Below are 15,965 nucleotides of genomic sequence, written 5' to 3'. Positions count from 1 at the left end.
TCCGTCTTTATCAAGTATCATAATAAAACATATATTGATAGTTTAGGTACCACATTAAACATTTTCAAAGTACATGTACCATAATAATAACACATATTGATAGTTCAGTACTTGTACCACTAGACATTTTATGAAAGTACAGATACCAAAGGTGACATTATCCCTGCTTATAATAATAATATCAAAGTTAAAAGATGCTTTTAGTCCCCATATTTAAAAGGTTAGAAATTAAGTCTTCTGACTTTTTTATTTAAAATCTCCGTAAAATCATTAAACTCGTAAGTATTTTCTGTCAAAATTTAGTAATTTAACATGTTGATTAAGCTAACGGAAACTACAGCCAACATAAATGATTAAACTGAAAATTTTAAATTAAGAAAAATTAACTTTTAAAGTACAGGGACTAAAACTCAAATTCTATAAACCATTGTTGTTTTATGCATGTCGTGAATGTACGGAATTTGCTTTCAATTATTACTTTCATGTCTGAAAAAAGCTTGTTACTTTCTATTTGGTTTTCTCATATTTTCTCTTTACATCATTTCATTTCATGCTTTTTAATTAGGTGGTTACGATTGATTTTAGGTGGTGTGAATTTGGGTCGGGTCAATTTTAATTTAAAATTTTTTGGGTTATTTCGAGTTTTTATTATATAAAATTTGGGTTATTTTAGGATTAAATTACTTTGGATTTGAGTCGGTGTAAGGGTTTTTTTTTTCCGTAGTTTAGTTCATTTGATTTGTGTTTTTGGATTGCATCATTTCGAGTTTTGTCGTTCGGGTTTGACAATTAATTCAAATCATTTCAAGATCATGTCATTTTGGATTCAAATTATCAGTTCTTTATAATCAAATCGAGTTGAGTTAAGTTTAAATTCAAATTAATTAAGTTGTATTTTTATGATTCTGGACATGTTTTATCGATTCAATTTTACTACTTACTAAAACTTATGTTTCTCAAAATACTTTTTCAAATTAAAATTTATTAATTATTTAAATTAAGATGTTATTCTTTTTATTCTTTATGTATGTTTTACAGTCCGTGTTCGAGATCCGTGGATACCCCACTCAACATTGTTATCTCCAACGTTTGAATACGCATTCTCTCCTTGAGAATGTAATATGCCTTGCCACTACGCCAAACACTTATTGGCATCTAAAATGGATAAAAACACATTTCTCGTCCCTCTCAATTTCTATATTGAACAAATTGGTTCCTCTCAGAAAATTAGAGCAATTTAATCATTATCAAGTTTGAAAGGGAGCAACTAAGGACAATTAATCATTGTGTTAATGCTTTCTGTAAATTGTACATAATTTTTATTGATATAATAACAAATTAAGCTCTCAATGTTTATATATTATGTGTAAATGTTAATAGAATATGTAATTGTTATGGGATAAATTTGTTAAATCAAGACTAAATTGATGAATGTGTAAACTTTGAGAGCTAAATTTGTTATTATACCAATAAAATATGTACAATTGATGGAAAATATTGACATTGTGATTAATTGTCCTTAGTTGCTCACTTTGAAATTAACAAATATTAAATTGCTTTGATTTTTTTTAAAATGGACCAATTTACTTAATATCAAAATTGAGAGGGACTAAAGAGGGTTTTACCATCTAAATTGTTATCTAATACAAGAAAAACTTAACAACTGTTTTTTAATTATGAAAGGGTAAACTACATAATTAGTCACTAAACTATGGGTAAATCTTCGTTTTGATCACTTAACTAAAAAGTTACAATTTGGTCACCCTATTGTTAAATAACACTTTTAGTTGCTATAATAACAATTTTAGTATTCTGTTTTTATAATTTTTTTGCCAATTTACCTCGATTCTATATAAAAATTATAAAAAAACTCAAAATTATTTTAATAAATATAAACTTCTATATAAAAATTCTAGAAAAATAAAATCTCGAATATTTTGTTGTTGAAGAACTAATATGTATGAGAAATAAAAAAAATATAATTCAAAAGAATCCCATAACAAATTAATAACGGAACAAAACAAAAAAGAGTTAGATCATTATATGCTTCCTCAATGTTTTTTGCAACCAAATTAGTAAAATTTTCAAGTTGAGTTCCATGCCCTTGAAGAACATCCGTAACTGATATTACAAAAGCTTACGAAATCGACTTTGATGCCATTTTTCTAGCAAAAATATAAAATATACCACAAAATTTTCTTTTTCAAACTCAATTCGAATTTTCAATTCATTTAAATTTATTTTTAAAAACCCAAATTATAAAAGCAGATTATATACAGATAATTTTACTTAATCTTTTTTTACTTTTTCTATGTTTTCTAAAAGAATGGATATTAGATATTTCTTTACAAATAATACAAAGAAAATTTGGAGGGTTTAAAATAATTTTTCCATCATTTTCTCTCACTTTATTTATATTTGAAATTTTTATCTACTTTCATTTAATTTTATTAATTTTAGAATTTTGTAAAATTTAAAAGAATTTCACTTTTGTAATCATTTTATATAATCAGAGTTAAATTGATAGAAAGTATAAAATTGAGGACTAAAATTATTATTATACCATCTAAAAGTGTCACTTAATAGTCAGGTGACCAAAAAGTTGTAAACTATAAAATAGTCATCCAACTATTAAATTTTCCAATTTAGTTGCTAAACTTTTTCAAATTAAATATTTTAATCACTCTCCCTTTAGTTGTCATTAGATGAGTGACGGAAAGTGATGTGGGTTTTTATTGATCTAATAACAAATTTGACCTCTAATATTTATACATTCTATCAATTTGATCCTAAATATAAAAAATTCAATAAAGTTAGCCCTTAACATTTACAAAATTTGTCTAATTCTAATTCTAAATTTTTAATAAAAATAAAAATATTTTTTAAAAATCATTTTTAACCCTTTTTACTCACCCTTTGATTGTGGCACCCACTTAGAATCTTCGAAGCTAATAAGCATAAACTTAAATTGAAGTAAAAAAGTAAACTAAAATTGGTAAAATCACCTTAACTCAAACAAGAAAATAATCGCTAACATGGTAGCGCCACGCCATCGCCCATTGATGACATATTAACCTTTGAGTTAAACTCAAATTACTCTTTTTTTTTTTTTGTTATAAATTAAGAGTATAACTAATTTTGATAAGAATAGTTACTTTTCATTAATTCAATTTAAAGGACTATAACACGTAAAGTTTGGTCTATTGCAGAATTCACATGCAATGCGGGACATTTACATTATGCAGAATTCAACACATATATGGGAAATTTTGTATTTCCACAATCATCATGTTGTTAGTGATCAACAACTACTTCCTCTTTACGATATATTTTTCATTCATAAAATTAATTACTTTTTTTTTACCAAAGAAGTAAAATAATTAACATTCATGAGATTACGAAGTCTTCTTCCTTATAACACGTCAAGTTTGGTCCCAAATAATTTTCCGCACAAATGAATAAAGACTATCAATTGTCTATATTTGACTATAAATTTAACTCCACAAAAAGGGCTAAGACTTTCAATTGCCTATTGACTACACTTTAACTGGACAAAAAAAAAAAAAAGACAAAGACTAAGACTATCAATTGTCTATTGACTTCACACTTGCTGTTGTTTCCTCCCATCTCTCTCACCCAAACTTAATTTACAAGCAATGGGGAAATTTTGGACATTTGCGCCACAATGTGCAATACTTCCACACCATTTGCAGTATTGACTACGTTTACTTGAGGGAAAACAAAGACATGAATGCTGGAAATTTTAACTCGTTTGTACCGTCAATGAAGCTACGTACCTAAAAGCCATTTAGGATACCAATTCCTGTAATTGGATTAATCTCATCGTTGCTGCATTCTTTTGACAGCGTAATGCAATCTTAAATATGTTACTCTGCAATGCTATTGTAAATATGACTTAAATTTGTCGATAGATATATAGGTTTGGCACAAAATTAAGAATACACAAAGGCAGGTTGAATTATTCCATGTTTGAACATCTGCAACATAAATGCATATGGCAAAAGGGCTCAAACTGTACCATATGTTCATGAATTCTCATCATCATCACGTGTTTATAAATGCAACTCGAACTTGAATAATTGAATCTTTTGTAATTCTACATGTATCTTTTTTTATGGTGAGCAGTATAATGTTTACTAAAAATTGAAATTCAAGAAAGAAGACACACATAGTTGCACCATACAAGATGTTACACTCGAATATATTGTGCAGATCATAGACTAAATTGCTTTATTAGTTTTCTATTGCTAATTTTCTTTTTATTCTTATTCTTATTATTATTATTGTTGTTGTTGTTGTTGTTGTTGTTAGCACCACTTCCTTTCTACCACATAATTTTTATTCATAAAATGAAGAGTTGATTTACCAAAAATTTGTATTTCATTTGAACTACCTAAAGAATGAAGAAGAATGGATGAGATTACAAAGTATATTGACTTGCTCTTGCTTCCTTTATATGTATGAATGTGGAATTTGGCATAATGCCAACTTATTTTCCACGCAGAAGAAGAAAATGGTGCTCTATTCCCTCCCTTTAACTTAGCAACTAAGGTCTAGCAAACAATTCTTCGAAGTTCCAAAGACGATATATAAGTTTGCCTTTATTTTAAAAAAACCTTGTCTCGAGATATCGAAAGGTCATATCCAATGAGTTAGGACACAACGTTTCGAATTCCCGAGATAAGCTTTGATTTGAAATTTTTACATTTTAATTAAAGAAGGATACTCGGTTACTTAAATTCAACGAGGAAAATTGGAGCCCAGTAAGTTAGAGCATAATCTTCTCGAAAATCTTGGATACCGAGTATTACGTTATTTTGAAAACCTTTGAATAAAATGATTGCAACACTTTGATTAAACGCAACCTTTTAAACGAATAAAATGCGATGGAACAATAATGTACAGCGCAAAGTGATAATTCGTAAACTAAAATATATGCTAATGATCGACAAGGAATCAATGAATACGGGTAAGCAATACAATACATCATATAAGAGCAACAATCTCATATCCCACATTGTGCAAATACTAACAATATAAAATAAAAACTTAATATAGACAATAATGTATACAAATAATATATATATATATAAATATAAATGTTGAAATAAACAAAGCGTATAATTAAATAGGACCTAAAAATATAAACTATGTATACAATAATAGGTTTTTTCTAAAATATATGAACACATTTAAAAGAGAACTTAACGTTAATAATTATAATAATATGAAATTAATAATATATATATAGAATAAAAATAATTTAATATAAATTATATGTATATATATAAAATAGTATTATATAAAAATATTTTCATATAAATCTTTAATACATAGAAATATATAAAAGTGAATTTTAAAAATATATTATAACATAAAAACATCAAAGAATATACATAAATCATATCCAATTTACACAAAATATAGAAAAATATGATAAATTTAAGTAATGAAACATAATAAATTTTAAATAATAATACATAATGAATTTTAAAGTAATAATACATAATAAATCTAAAATGTAATACATGATAAATTTATATAATATTAATGATAAATTTAAAATAATAATATCTTGTAAAAATTAAAAAAATACATGAAACTTGAAATATCAATTCATGAAAGATTTAAAATAATAATACATATAAAACTTAAAATAATAATAAGATAAAAATATTAAACTCATTCACTAAATTAGATTTAAAGTTAAATATATTAAAAATGAAATAATATACATTTAAATAAATAAAAAAAACATTAAAATGAACTAAAGGATTAAAATAGATTTAAAACATAAATAAAGGGTCAAAGTATGACGTGCGAATAACATGGGAGCCGAATGGGAAATATTCCATTTCCTCAAAACGCAGCGTCTTTGCGTGAACCAAATTAGATTGAAACATAAAATGCGTGACCAAATTTGACGACTGAAATAAAAGGATCAATTCGAATGAGTTATAAAAAAGGGGACCATTTGCGCAAATTCACATTGCGCTATAAAACACGCGGATCTGGAACCTGGTTCGGGTCGGGTCATCGGGCATGGCCAGTACGGTGCCGTTTTAGAGCCGTTGAAGTTGGTTTATACGGCGCCATTGCACGATTAATATAAAACTCAAATTAACACCAATATTAGGCCATTTTAAACAGCCGAAAACCCTAGCCGCTCAATCGCTCTATTCCATTACAGATTATAGTTTTATTCCATTACAGCTTTATTCAATTACATAGCTCTATTTCATTACAGTAAATCAAACGTACCCTTAGTATGAATGGTTGTCAAGCAATGTAGAAATTTGCACACAAAAGAACAAAATTGTGCACTACTTAAAAATTCAAAGCATGTGTGGCCTATGTTCATTTATTTTATTGCATAAAATTCAAGGCATGTATGTTGAATAATTTTATCCAAGAAGCATATTTTCCACAAAACTTTAATTTGTTGCCATTAAATATGTCATTTTCTATTAACTGCAAGAAAACTATCCGGTAAACTACATCTTCTTCTTTAGATCAAATTTTATAAAAAATATTTGACATTATCACTTATATGGTCCTTCAATTTTATTTTAAAAAATAATTTTAAATTTGCATTTAATTTTTCGCCTCTTTGAGCTTTTAAATTTGTATTATTTATCAAATCATCTTAAAATGGATAAAAATTAACATTTATTAACTTTATTGATTGAGACATACATATCGATATCATATAAACAATTAATTGATTTTTAAATTTTAAAATTTTAAAAATAAAACATATATTAAAATTTTCTAAGCATTGCAGAAGAATTTCCAATAATTCCACACAAATTAACAACAATATAAACGCAATGATTTTCACTTTTTTCATTTTCCCAAAAACTCATTTCACACTTAGCTTTATAAAAAAATTTATTTTAACCCTTAATTTAATTTTTCATATTTTTAGCCCTTAAACCTATGTTGTTTATCAATAACCTTAAACTTACATTGTTTATCAGATGAAAAATTAATATCTATTAATTTTCCTAACGTGCATAAATATGCAACTTCGTTTAAATCTAAAAACTATAAAATATCTTACAATTAAAACTAAAATTTTTAAACTAATGCAAACTTTTATTATTTGATTGCTTTCTAGCGTTGCAAATTACATAACACTCTTCAAATGTCTTATTAAATTCTCACTTTTACGAGTGCTATGTTAATCAAATAAAATTCAATTCAATTAATAAGCTTAACTAGAGGAAATAAGGACTTTACATCCACCAATTAAAGCTACCTATATGTACCCTTTTACAGTCTGCATTGTTCCATGTTTCCATTCATTACATCATTCCTTCAACTCTGCTATATATTATTACCGTCTCCAGGTAACCAAACCTTTTACTGCAAAATTGTAAAAGAAATTATGAAAAATTGAGACATTGTTGAAGTTGGCTTGCATGCAGACCAAGAAGCAGACCAAGCTGTCCGAGCCATGCAAGTTGCAGCTGAAGCTTATGCTGCTGTTTTGTTACTTTCAAATAGATATTTTATTACTTAGTTAGATATGAACTAAGTTGTTGATATGCTTGATGTAATTAGGTGCTGATAGATTGATAAATCAGCTTTACCAAGTGTACAAGCAATGTTTATCAAGTTAGTAAGCCACTTAGTGGAGTTAGGTATGTGTTTAGGTAACATTTTCTTATTTTTGACCAGCTGATTGCTTGGTATATGTAATGCAATTGTGCCTTCATTCAAATGTAAAGAAATCTTTCAGAAAATTCTTCTTCATTTGGTCTTTACCTAAGCATTTCTATTCACGAAGCTCTTGCTGTTTTTGTTTTGTTTGTTGAGCAAGATAACAATGCTTTATGCTTAAGTTTCTGTCAAAATTTCTCATTCTGTTTTCTTTGTTCCTACAGACATGTTGTTGAGCAAGATAACAATACAAGTTCAAAAGTTAAAAGTGAAGAAAATTAAATAAGTAATTTTTTTATAAATTAAAAAGTTAAATGAGTCATTATGGTATATATATTTATAATGGATTGTAGAAGAATCCAATTAATTAATGCATGCCAATATATATAATATCAATCATGGAAGTAATATAAATAAATGAAGTTAAGGTTGGGATTCAAATGATGCATTTGAATGTTTGTAAGCACTATAAGCTAAGGATATGCCCATTTTTTTTTTTGTCTAAATGCACTTAGCCACACTATTAACAGTGATTTTATGAGTCAGGGGGTGTGTGGTGGTGGTGATAAGGTCCCCCAAAATCAATTTTAGTAATAATTATATATTGTAAAGAAACAGTCGCATTATGGGTCAAGTCCAAATTCTTCCATCCTAATAATTGCATGCATCCTATGCTAAATTACTTTTAGATTAAAATAGAAAAGCATAACCCCACTAGTCTAGGTTTTATATTTTAGATGCTTACTATCTAAGTGGATGAGAAATTGATTATGGTATCAGTTTAGAATAAAAGATTAGATTGGTTAATTTATGAACGGGTTGAATCGGCCGATCAAATAAATTGAAATGATTATTGAGACTAAATTGAAATCCATTAAAGAAGACATAAACAACACCACCATACAAAATGTCACATTCAAACAAACCATTACAGATAGTACGAAATGCAATGAAAGACAGAGGAATTGGTACAATAATAAAGACAGACACATACTAATGCAACCCTTCACCATAGGCAAAACGGTCTACAAACAAGAAATTATGAAAATACAGCACTAATTCTTGAACATCATTTGCAGTAATTAGATCCTTCTTCATCTACTGCTGCGATTGCCTTCCTTTGACTTTCTTCTTCGCCTCCTCTCATGTTGGTTTTCAACCAAATTCACCAACCATTTCGGCTTTCCAGTTTGGAAAACAACATATCCCACGAACATTCCGAACACTACTCCGCATCCATAACCTATCAACACCACTTTCCAACCAAAAGCAATGTTTGATTTAGAGCCATCTTTTCAAGCACATTTGGAGGTGGTGGGTTAATGTTGTTGCAACCTTTCGAGACTGGAAACCCACACAGTCCCTTATTTCCTTCATATGAATCATTTCCAAATGTGTTGAATTGTTTGCCTTGAGGAATCTGACCATGGAGTTGATTTTCAGAAACATTTAAGGAGGAAAGAAATGGCAGATCTGCCAATCTATTTGGAATCGTCCCAGACAACCTGTTTGAACATAGGTCCAACCATTCAAGACTTGTCAAATCCCCTATTGAGGTGGGGATATTACCATTAAGGTTATTATGAGAAATGTTGAGCCCTTTCAGTAAGTTAAGCTTCCCAATAACCTTTGGAATTCCCCCTTCAAACTGATTGTTTGATAGATCAATGATCATCCACATGGTGAAAATTTTCACCAATTCCCTATCTTGTCCTTTCATAACAATTCCAATGGAATAGGTATAGAAGTCACCTCCATCATCATTCACCCCCATGTACGACACTGTACTACCAATCTTCTCTAGATTTATGATAGCCTTGAAGCTGTTGATGTATCTCACTGGTAGGGGTCCAGAAAAATAATTACTTGAGAGATCAAAAATTTGGATTTTTGAGAAAAAAGGGATAGACTTGGAGCTATTGATACGCAAGGAACCATGCATATGATTTGACTTCAAAACAAGAACTTGTAGCTGTGGAAGACTTCCCAACCAATGAGGAAATGTATCATTGATCTTGTTGTTACCAAGATCTAGCACTTCCAGATCATTACAATTAAGGATGGATGGTGTCAAAGGCCCTTCTAACAGATTTCCATTTAAGTTGAAATTACTCAATTGGCATCCCATTGCAAATGTTGGAGGAATCGTCCCATAGAACTTGTTCTTCTTCAGATTCAAGAATAGAAGGCTGTTGCCCAAATTTCCAAAACATTGTGGAATTGTTCCACTCAAGTTATTGTGGGACAAATCAAGAATTTCAAGAAAAGCGGCATTGCATATTAAAGAAGAGACCTCTCCATTGAAGCTATTATTAGAGATCAAAAAGACATTGATGGTCGAAGCTGGAATCGGAAGATTTCCACTGATCAAATTGGAGCTTAAGTCAAGAACTTCAATATTCTTCCATGGAAAGTGCTCAACTTCTGTCAAAGAGTTGTGAGATACGTTTAAGTAAGTCAAAGAGTCATTCCCCACCTCTTGCATCCACCGTGGAATCTTGCCTTCAATTCTGTTGTAAGAGAGGTCCAAGCTTTTCAAACTTTTAAGCCCTTTTAAAAATTGGGGGAATTCACTAAGATTGCAAGATGACAAAAATAAGCTTGTAAGATTAACAGAAGAAGTAGTATTAGATGTTAAGGATAGGCTGTTATATGAAAGGTCAAGATATTCGAGATTTGGAAGGTTTGAGAACATGCTAAACGCTATGACACCAGTAAGATTATTTGAGGATAAATTGAGCTTGGTAAGATTGAGAAATTGGAATATTGAAGATGGAAGAGGACCTTGGAGTTTATTATTCTCTAACTCTATCAATTCTAGTGATTTGGATTGGAAGTCCTTGATATGCCCACTGAATTGATTTTGAGAGAGTTTCATATCCTTTAAGGAGGGAGAAGTATACAACCATGATGGAAGTGCTCCACTGAGTAAATTGTTAGTTAAGTCTAAAGATATTAGATTAGGAAAAGCGGTTACCTCATCTGGAATAGAACCTTTTAATGCATTTCCAGCTATTCTCAAGTATTCCAGCTGCGTTAGGTTTAGAATTGACAATGGAATTTGTCCATTCAATTGGTTCTGCCACAAGCCTAAATAAGTGAGTTGCAAGAGGTTCCCCAATGATCTTGGAATTTGTCCACTCAATTGGTTTTGCCACAAGCCTAAATAAGTGAGTTGCAAGAGGTTCCCCAATGATCTTGGAATTTGTCCACTCAACTGGTTCCCGGATAAGTCTAAATGAGTGAGTTGCAAGAGATTCCCCAGTGATTTTGGAACCGGTCCTGATAAGTTGGAATAGGAGAGATCTAAAAACTTCAAGGACACAAGATTACCCACCGAGTCTGGCAATCCTCCAAAAAAATTTGCGCCTGAAATTATCAATTGCTCCAAACATGATAAATTTGTGATTGAGACAGACAGTCCTTGAAAGAAAGAATTTCCTGATAGATCTAAGTACTTTAAGGCCTGTAGATTATCAACTGAATCAATGAATTCTGTAGAGAAGGACGTCCATGACAGATCCAAATGTTCAAGATTGCTGCTCCGATTCAACTTCAAAGGATCAAGATTGAGGTTTTGGTTGTCTCCCAAGTTGAGGAGATTGAGGTTTGGCAAATCAAAAATGTTTTTTGGGAATTTTCCTTGCAAATCACAACCAGCAAGACTGAGAGACCTTAGAGAAGAGGATAGATTCATGAAGACATGAGCATTAACAGAAGCCATCTCCATTCCATCCAAAAACAGATGTCTGACCTCGGTTAGGTTTTGAACAAGTCCCTCCAGAGCATGTTTGTCTCCTACAAACCCTGTACTGGAAAGGTCGAGGTAGAGTAGGCTTGTAAACCGACCTAACTCGGATGGAATTTCGGAAAGATTAAACTCATTGTAGGCAAGGTTGAGTTTTTGAAGGTGAGGAAGAAGGAAGAGAGTGGAATTGGAAGGGAAGTTGCCATATAGCCAACTGCAGCTCAAGTCAAGGGCAATAACATGAGCATTTAGGTGGTCACAAGTGACCCCATCCCATGAGCAGCAATCTGTACCCTCCTTCCATGAATTTGTCTTGGGATAAGATTTAAGGCCAGCAATCCCATTGCAATAAGAAGAAGCATCCTCTGTTATGGAAAAAGAGTCCTTAAACTGGATTAGTGAAGAGCAGGAGTGAGATCCAGAAGAAGAAAAAGAAGCATAAAGATGGGGAAAGAAGAGGAATAGGCAGAGGAAGAGATAGGGGGCCATGTTATGTCTGTAGAGGAAGATGAAGGATAGGAATGGTATTTATAGGCAACAAATAATACCGCAGTGTTACAGTCTTTTTTTCTTTTACATTGAGAAGCTATGGATATTAGATTTTCAAAATTTTTGTACTTTTCACAATCATCAACAACCACTTAGTCTTCTTTTTACCATATATTTTTCATTCTTAAAATTGGATGCTTTCTTTTCGCAAAATCTTGTATATAATTTGGTCTCCCTAAACAACTAAAAAATTTAAGATTAATGAGATTACAAAGTAGATTGATTTAGCGTTCTTCTCTATAACACGTAAAGAATGTGTGTATGTATTCACTTGCCTATCAACCAAAGCTAATTAATGTGGAAATTCTTTTCCACCCAAAAGAACAAAATTGTGCTCTATTCATTAAGTTTGAGGAAGAAGATTGCTGGGAAATTTAATCCACTGATTCCATAAAAAATGTGTATACTTATATAACCTCATAATTCAAATCTAAAATCTCATTTGTTATAAATTCTGATAAATTTCTTTGGAATTGCTATTTTTCATTCGCTAATTATTTCTCTTTTAATCGAGTAAAAAATTAAAACTAAAAAGACATAATGATTTATTTGTCATTTTTTAACTTTACAAACAAAAAGTCATTTTAGCTTTTCATTTTTTTTTATCTCTTTTAAATCACCCAAAAAAAATGATGAAAAAGACTAACACTGTTTGTTGACGTGACAATGCCATATGATCAATAATCACCGACATGGTAGTGCCACGCTATCGCCCATTGGTGACATATTAACCTTTGAGTTAAACTCAAATTACTCTTTCCTTTGTTATAAATTAAGAGTATAACTAATTTTGATAAGAAAGATTACTTTTCATTAACTCAGTTTAAAGGGTTACAACAAGTAAAGTTTGGTCTATTGCAGAATTCACATGCAATGCGGGACATTTACATTATGCAGAATTCGACACATATATTGGAATTTTTGTATTTCCACAATCATCATGTTGTTCGTGATCAACAACTACTTCTTTTTACCATATATTTTTCATTCATAAAATTGATTACTTTTTTTTTTACCAAAGAGGTAAAATTATTAACATTCATGAGATTACAAAGTCTTATTCCTTATAACACGTCAAGATTGGCCCCAAATACTTTTCCAGACAAAAGAATAAAGAGGAAGGAGACTGCTACAGATTGACTATACTTAAGTTATTTATCACTTCTAATATCTAATATTTCATTGTAGAATAATTAAATTATTTGTTTCACTAATGATATTTTAACACATTAACTATGTATTGCGTTTAAAAATAATAATGTAGATTATATATTATTTTTATAGTATTATATAATATGATTTTAGTAAATTCATATAATAGTAATTATGTTAAGAATTTTATTAAATTATATTTAATAATAATTATTTTCAAATATGGTTAAATTATTTATTATTTTTATTAAATTATTTTTAATAATAATCTTATTAGAATTTAATAACAATAATCATCTACCTAAAAAAAATCTGCTAAAAGTATTCTAGTCATTTTAGTTTTTTTCCTTATGCTGTTACAACATCATTCCATTCAACCAAACACAAGAATACTATTACAGTTCTATTCCGTTCCATTCAAACAAACAATTGAATTACCGATTACAACTCTATTCTATTACACTGAACCAAATGTACCCTTAGTATGAATGGCTGTCAAGCAATGTAGAAATTTGCACACAAAAGAACAAAATTGTGCACTACTTAAAAATTCAAAGCATGTGTGGCCTATATTCATTTATTTTATTGCATAAAATTGAAGGCATGTATGTTGAATAATTTTCCCAAAAACTCATTTCACTCTTAGCTTTATAATGAAAAAAAAGTTATTTTAGCCCTTAATTTAATTTTTCATCTTTTTTAACCCTTAAACCTACATTATTTATCAAATAACCCTTAAACTTACATTGTTTATCGATGAAAAATTAATATCAATTAACTTTGCTAATGTGCATACATATGCAACTTCATTTAAATCTAAAAAATATAAAAATAATTAAATATGTATAAATCTAAAGATATCCTAAAATTAAAACTAAAATTTTTTAAACTAATGCAAATTTTTATTATTTAAAAAAATCTTAAAAATTTTCAAAATAAATTCCATTTGTTTTCAAATAAAGAGAAAAATTGAAAACCATGAAATGTTAAGTGTGCCTTTTGTTCAGCCATTTTTTTCCCCTTTCTAGCAAATTACAGATCTGAAAACAGTGATCAAATTGTCCTTGATCGTCTAATTTTGGTTAGGGGACATGTTGGAAAAGGATTAACCCTACAGTTATATTTTGTCTCCTCTCATCAATGGTATTGTGATACCCAAAGTTTGGTATCATGATATCTACAACAGTCTTGGGGATCCTTGGGAGTTTTGGGTATCGCGATACCTTATAACCAGTATCACGATAACACTGTTGATGGCTCAATTTTCCTTGTTTTTAACATTGTTATGGGTATTACGACTTTCATGCTTTGATATGCGATATCCTCTTTCTAGGTGACATTTTCGCTCCTTCTGAGCCACCATGGGCTCTCTGCATCACTCACGAGCCTCATCAGATTCCCCGGGTGCCCTTTGGCCATCTCAGGTCTCAAAATAGTATCAAAATGCACACTAATCATTTATTAATATAAAGAACAAAAACTAAATAAAAAAACAACAAAGATATCTAAATTCCTTGAAAACAAGCTTTTAAGTGTGATGGAGAGCCTAATTTAACATATCAATTTACAGCAGATCATAAACATAATTTGCGGAACATTGTTTAAATTTCGAACTTCTTTATTAGTTTTCTTTCAATATTCTGTACGGTACATTTGTAGTAATATATTGTGCAGATCATAGACTACATTGCTTTATTAGTGTTCTATTGTTAATCTTTTATTATTATTATTAACACCACTTCCTTTTTACCATATAATTTTTATCCATAAAAATGAAGAGTTGATTTACCAAAAATTAGTATTTCATTTGAACTCCCTAAAGAAAGAAGAAGAATGGATGAGATTACAAAGTATATTGACTTGCTCTTGCTTCCTTTATATGTATGAATGTGGAATTTGGCATAATGCCAACTTATTTTCCACGCAGAAGAAGAAAATGGTGCTCTATTCACTCCCTTTAACTTAGCAACTAAGGTCTAGCAAACAAGGCCACATATGACTTAGAAACAAAGACCACAGGCAGTGGAAACAACAACAACAAGACCATAGCCAACCAACAAAACACGACAAAGACCCAGACTGGAATATATATATATATGGTCCCTAAGTGTGTATATATTAATAGATTTTCCACCAGACTGGAAATTTTGTATTGCTTGGAACGAATTGACTGTCATTTTCTATTATTTGCTAGAAAAATATTGTATTGCTTTAAATTCAAACAAGAAATAGGGGAAATTTTTACATGGAAAGAAATTTTGCTAATTAAATTTCCAAGTCTTTACTCAAAGTTGGCTCTAAATTAAATTTAGAAAAAGAAAAGAGGTTTAAGGGTAAAAACTTTTTCAAAAATAGCAACTAAACCCCTGTTCTTTTTATGCACTCATTTGGGTACTTGAACTTTCAAAATACATCAAAAAGGCCCTCAAACATTTTCAAAAAAAGCAATTAGGCCCCTACTTTATTTTTTGGCACTCAATTGGGTACTTAAACTTTCAAAATGCATCAAAAAGACCCTCAAACTTTAAAAAAAAAAGCAATTAAGCCCTACTTTTATTAAAAATTAGAAAAAATTAAAATCAATAAAATCTATAATATTATTAAATTTTAATAAAAAATCAAATATTAAAATTTATTAAAATTTTAAAATTTTAAAAATTTTAAAAAATTTAAAATATATTGAAATATAAAAATTATAAAATTTTATACAGTCATAAGAAAATTATACAAAATGTAAAGAAATATAAATTTTGTAAAAAATTTATAAAATTATTGTACCAAAAGAAATATTTTATAATTTTCCTATAACTTTTATTGATTTTAATTTTTA

At 29.4% G+C, this 15,965-nt stretch overlaps 1 protein-coding gene across 4 annotated transcripts in view; it reads right to left on the bottom strand.

Annotated features, from left to right (window-relative positions):
• The window catches only part of LOC128041188 (receptor-like protein 9DC3), an 88,263-nt gene that overhangs the window by 54,235 nt on the left and 18,063 nt on the right, over window positions 1-15,965 (bottom strand). The window lies entirely within an intron of this gene.

This window comes from Gossypium raimondii, chromosome 5 (assembly GCF_025698545.1).
Source record: "Gossypium raimondii isolate GPD5lz chromosome 5, ASM2569854v1, whole genome shotgun sequence".
Classification (NCBI taxonomy): Eukaryota; Viridiplantae; Streptophyta; class Magnoliopsida; order Malvales; family Malvaceae; genus Gossypium; species Gossypium raimondii.
The sequence above is the reverse complement of the archived record's forward strand: the minus strand, read 5'-3'. Positions and strand labels throughout refer to the sequence as shown.